The following is a 6000-nucleotide window of genomic DNA, read 5'->3' on the forward strand; positions in this document are numbered from 1 at the left end:
ATACAAAAGGCACACACTACCAAGCCAGGTGCTTGTTGTGCTACAGTTCATACTATTTCACAATCTTTTCTCAACAGTGAAGTTCATGCCTCAGGAGCCCCAGCTGCTCCTCATCCCAGTGCAGGGGGGAGATTTGAGGGCCCCACACCGGTTCGCGCTGCCTTCAAACCCCAGTGCTGGGTCTCTAACAATGATGTCAGCACTTATGCAACAGGGTCAGCCATTACTCAGAAAGAAAGCAGGAGGGTCTACAGAAAAGTTTTACTCTGAGATAACAATGGGGCTGTTTAAAAGAAGGCCCGGGGCACTAGGAAGGGCACTTTTAAGAACATTAAATGTTCTAATTTCTTTATTTTAGAAAAAATAATTGTATCTGTAAGATTATATGAGTCATGTTTATATAATATTGTAGACAAACTTAAAGGAAATATTTACTTTGTAAATGTTCTCATTTTATTCCACATAGCTCCTCAGAGTGAGACATTGTAGAATGAAACTGATCTATTACTCATGCAAAATATTTTAGGATAGATATTTATTTTTTAAGCCATTTACAAGTACAATAAAACAGCTGTCAAACATTTTAGGCCCCACTGTTAATTTAAAACAAAAGTATACAAGGAAAGTCAGGTAACAAAAGTAATACCAATACCATGTCAGTAATTGAGCAATATCAATAAAAAAATGTCAGTATCATTAAAGTAAAACTATTTTTAAAAATTGTTAATTGTAATATTTGAATGCTAGCGCTACCAATTCATAATCTGATTCTGACTTGTAGCCTGAATCATAATCACACCGTGTTCGTTCGTTGTCGCCCCCGGACTGACCCTGATTTCTCCCAAGGTTAGGGACACTTCATATTCAACGGTATTATTGATTTGACTGCACTGACACAATTGGATGAGAACTGAACTGAGATGAAAGATGACATCACCGTTTTCTGCAGAACTGCTTTAATTAAGTAATTTAATAATTGATGATCTTTACAATGGAACTGAATCAACACTGAACTGACTTCAGCTGAACAATGACACTATTTTCTTTTAGAGCTGCTGTACAGTCGAAATTAACTGTTTGCATCATTGTCCTGTTCTCACTGTAATTCTACTAAAGTAAAATAAAAACAAAACAAAAAACTACAAAAATACACTAAAATAATTTTTTTTATACCAATTGAATGTTATTAAACAAATAATTTAAACTGTTGAATATATTTTTCAGCAAATCTCAAAATTTATATTTTTTTCATACTGTTCTTTATAATGTGATGCCTAAATTCACTTTTAACGTGTAAAACCACTGACAACTTTAATACCACCAGCTGGGTCTCTAATTCAAAGACCGTTAAAAAGTTAACCAATTAATACAAATTATAGATTTAAAATGATTTGAAGCTTTGAAGGAATGAGCTTTGAGCAGAACGTATACATTACAACATCACCTGACTTAAGTACCACAGACGGAAAGTGAGGTTAACCATAAACTTACTAGACTAGACATCCTGTTCTGTAATCCACATCATGCTCCTTCCACTGGCTGATTTTGCAGAAATATAACAGCCTATGGAAAGACAGCTTTGTTATGAAACATAAGAGCTATGATCACAAGGCAAAGCTCCCCTGAACATCACTAGCATGAAGAAAACAAATAGGGATGGACAGTATGATTTTAATCATTATGATTAAAAATGAGATCGGTCCATTCCTACTGGAGAATTGCACTAATCTTATTAAAATATATTTTTAAAAAGACGACTAGGAATGATCAGCTCTACAGATTATAACTAAGATTATAACTTATTTTTTAAGATAAAAATAATAAATAAACAAAAAAATCTGTTTAATATATAAACATTTTAGCCTACTTTCTCCCTAATGGACAGACGAACATGTCAGTAACGCTGAACATTTAATCTCTTTGGAGTATAAAACAGACATAGGCCCTACATTACTGGGCCAATTCTCTGCTTCAAACTACACCAACCAAGCATTATTACCCACTCTCCATCCCTCTTGTTGGAGATCTATGCTAATAGCTGCCAGCATTACAAAACCCATTAAACTCAGATTTTAAAGGCCAAGCAGGAAATCGTTAAGACTTAGAAGGACTTCCAAATGCAACCCAGGCACACCCTGAAAACAAGAAAGGGAACTGACAGCAATATGCTCTTATTATTGCTGTGCCATTGTTCTATACCTATTTTAGCCATTTCTTAAACAAACTGACAGCCTGCTAAGGCAAATAGTGCAGAAGGTAAATTAATGAGATTGAATTTGTTTCTTATTGCCTGTATAAATGCATCATTCAAATGCGAGGGTAAAAGTTTATACACTTGCTTTCATTACTGTTTGGTTAAAACAGTAAGGGCTCTTTGGCACGGGATCACTATCACAAATGTAATTCGGATCACTAACACAAATGCAATATGTTAACCATGTGCATTTAGGTCACCATCTCTAATAAAATCTATATGATGAAAAAAAGAAATATAACTTTAAGAAAACATTTAGGGAAAAAAAAACGTTAAGCCAATTAAAAAAAAAATAGATATCAAGAATTTAGGTTAAAACTAGGTATAATCTAAAGTGTATCTTATGCCCTAAAGTGGTCAATTTTTCAGCATTTTTTTTCTTTTTCAAGTACATACAGTTTCTAAAACTGCTTGCCTATAATTCTAAACTGATTATGTAGCCTAATTTATGTTTAAAATGACTATATTTTAGACGGACTATAGCATCTCACACCGAAGAACAACTTCCCATAACCAATTCAGGCCCAGATGTAAAAAACAAAGTTGTTTCTGGCAGAACTAAACAGAAAAAAGGAACCACAAAAGTCATAAGGCTGCTTTACTGGTGGTGTTATACTGCATTAGATCAATGCAAATGAGACTAGATAATAAAATAACCCAGTGCAGTGCAACAAAGGCTGGTATTGTTGTGTTACTCTGTGTGCAAATTGTAGCCTATACATAGAGTTGTACAAAAATAGGCTACTTTTACATTAATTTGAATACAACAAACAGAGCAAAATTTTGGATTTTGCAAAAGGACACAGACACACACGAGTCCGTCACATCATAAGAGCACCAGTCATCAGGTGTCACGTTAATTTAATTTCTCTGCTTTTGAGAACTGCATCTCCTCAGGAGCGCGCTTCATGGCCGCGCACCCCAGCTGGGAAACATGTAGTGTATCAAGTAACGGGAGCGACCCTTCCTTTAACCACAATGAAAGACAAACAGACCACTGGGTACGCTTTACGTGGCGCTTCGTAACCTCACCCTATACCTACCTTACGGATACACTTCAATAAAGTTTATCACTTCAGTTCACGGTCTATTTTGCACACTTTCCACGTGTGAGCACAACTATCATTCAATTACTGGCGCACGGGAGCGCGCATCATGTCCACTGTTATACTCAAGAATCCTTGATGTGAACTCCTGAAACAATTACAAAATTATAGTCGTAGGCTAGCCTACTACTGTTCAACTGTAGCGCTTAGTTAAAGTAAAACTAAGGAAATAAATACATAATACCTGTAAATGATTTAAAAATCTCTCCGAGACCGCTAAACAAAATGACAAAAACAAACCACCAACAAGCTTGAGGAGAAACAGCTTCTTTTTAACACTATTTATCTAATTACTCAAGAGAATTTAAAGACAAAACTATTTATGTTGTGTTTATTGTTCGGCTAATTGCTAAAAACAAGACAAAACTCACTTAGGGATTTGAGCACAAGCGAAATCCAACAAAATGTAACGTTATACAATTAATTTAACAACTTACCCGTGGGATACTTGTCACTGAAGTTTAGGAGTTTTTTCCCAACTGTTGTTCGTTAATACAAAGGCATCATCAAAAAATATCTCAACAAACATATCTTGAAAAACTGATGAGTTGCGTGAGTGCAGAGACACCTCGCGCGCGCCCGTCTGTCTGTCATTCACGTTCACTAGAACGCGCCTCGAACTTGCATTTGTCCTCAGCAGCTTCCGGGCGACGTGAGCTTAATCTTAAAGGCATAGTGGATCCACCCTAAAAAATTTTTTTTAAATCGGTCATAATTTTTCTACCAGACTTTTAAAACCTGCATAGTTGTATTTGTTCTGTAGAGCACTAAAGAAAATGTTATACAAACTATTAGGGACTTGTATCTTTGTTCCATAGCCTAGTTGAATGGTTGGTGACTCATTCTTTCAAACATCTCTGTTTTTGTTGCTTTTTGGATTGGAAAAACATGAGGGTGAGTAAATAAATGATATAGCCAACAATTATTAAAGTGAAAGTGTACATTGGAAATCATAATAGACATAGCAATTGTTCCCTTATCATCAGCCTTTCCATTATTCATTATTTTGAATGAATACACTAACTGTCAAATATCATTGTGGTTTGCAACCAAATTCCCTACAATACAAATTCAGCTACAGCAATAAAGACGTCTTTGTGTTCAGAGAGTTGAAGTTTGAAAAGACAACGATTGTTGGTTGGCGGCGTAACAAATTCAAAACATGGGAAATGTGGTTTACCAAGTATGAGACAATGGACCCAGAAGAGCTGTGACACATTATTGGAGCCTTTCAAACATGGTTACTTGTCATTCACCAGACCTGGAAATCTCACAGTGCATTGATTCCAATATAGTCTCTGGAGAAGCTGGAGGTCATGAATACATTGGTGATAAATCTGTCCATCCAGTTTATGAGTAAAACACCTGTGCTGGATTAAATTCTCATAACAAATTGATAAGTCTTTCCTCAATATCAGTCTAATGTATTCTCTGTGAGTATTAAGATGAAATCTTAATTTACTGTAATTGTGAGGTATATACATGAGACATTATTTTAATATTATAAGACCCACTTCAATCCTCTTTGTGTGGAGAAGCAGAATTCTGCTGTAGAACACTGTAAATAAAGTTTATAAAGTAAATAAATAACCGTCATTGTACATGCCAAAGGGAAATTTGATTGCAAATCCATTTGGTATTTTGATATGTGGGAAACAGATGTGACCTGCATCAGCGATCTTGCTTTTTATGTCTTGATATTGCATTTCAAGTCTCATGCAAAGCACTCAGACCAGGATCTATGAAAATTATGCATAAATATAAAAAAAATTCTGTTCTAATCAGTGTTGTTATTGTTAACTACAAAACTACTGAAAACATTTTTTTGAAAAATTTTATTACAGTTTTTCTCAGTCGCTTTGGCACATTTCTCGAATCATCCTCGACATTTCCAAAACAGTAAGTGCATTTCTCAAAACAATTCGTACAAATAGCAAAACACCATGGATTACCTGTAAAAGTCTCTTGCTCAAAATCCTTAATTCATCTCTCAAAAGTCAATATCTGTGTCAATGAACATGTCAGTGCCATTAGAATGACAACTCCTTGTGTCATTGTGTACAGATAAGACAGTCAAATTGCTTAGTCATGTTGTCAATATAACAGTGTACTCTGGAGGGATGTTCTGATGTAAACTATGGCTAAAGTTTTGATGACAATTACTGTATTGTAAATTGTAGGTTACACCTTAGTGAGTTTGATTGCAAACGCTTTTACTGTTTGTACTGTAATTTGTTAACAGACCATGTCATTGCGATATAGAAAGGAAAAGACAGCACTGCATAGCACAAAGAAAAAAAGAAAAGAAAAAAGAAATGTGAACATAGGACAATCTCCTTAGGGAAAACTGCACATGCAGTGCTGTAGGAATTACAGTGCAATCTTCCTACACCTCCTGACGTTCCTGTCAGTTGGCACAAATTCTCATCCACATCGCAACAAATATCTTCTATATTATGACATATATTATGACATATTATGACAACTTGTTCAACCATTTTGCATGTAAAGACTTATGCTATGAACTAATGCCTAAATGTTGTGGGGGGTGAGACTACTCAACAGAGACCCATTATAATACATTTTGATCAACATGACATAAGCAATTGATAATGTAGGAAACAGCAGAGAATTGTATAA

The 6000-nt window shown here is 35.1% G+C and overlaps 1 protein-coding gene across 7 annotated transcripts in view; it reads right to left on the minus strand.

Moving 5' to 3' along the window:
* The window catches only part of svila (supervillin a), a 68792-nt gene extending 64794 nt beyond the window's left edge, over positions 1-3998 (minus strand). For all 7 annotated transcript variants that reach the window (XM_079596303.1, XM_079596305.1, XM_079596304.1 and 4 more), the window contains exon 1: positions 3798-3998. The gene's annotated coding sequence lies outside the window, so the exon portion shown is untranslated. The remainder of the gene's footprint in view (positions 1-3797) is intronic.
* Positions 3999-6000: the final 2002 nt, after the last annotated feature.

This window comes from Phoxinus phoxinus, assembly GCF_949152265.1.
Source record: "Phoxinus phoxinus genome assembly, chromosome: 21".
Classification (NCBI taxonomy): domain Eukaryota; kingdom Metazoa; phylum Chordata; class Actinopteri; order Cypriniformes; family Leuciscidae; genus Phoxinus; species Phoxinus phoxinus.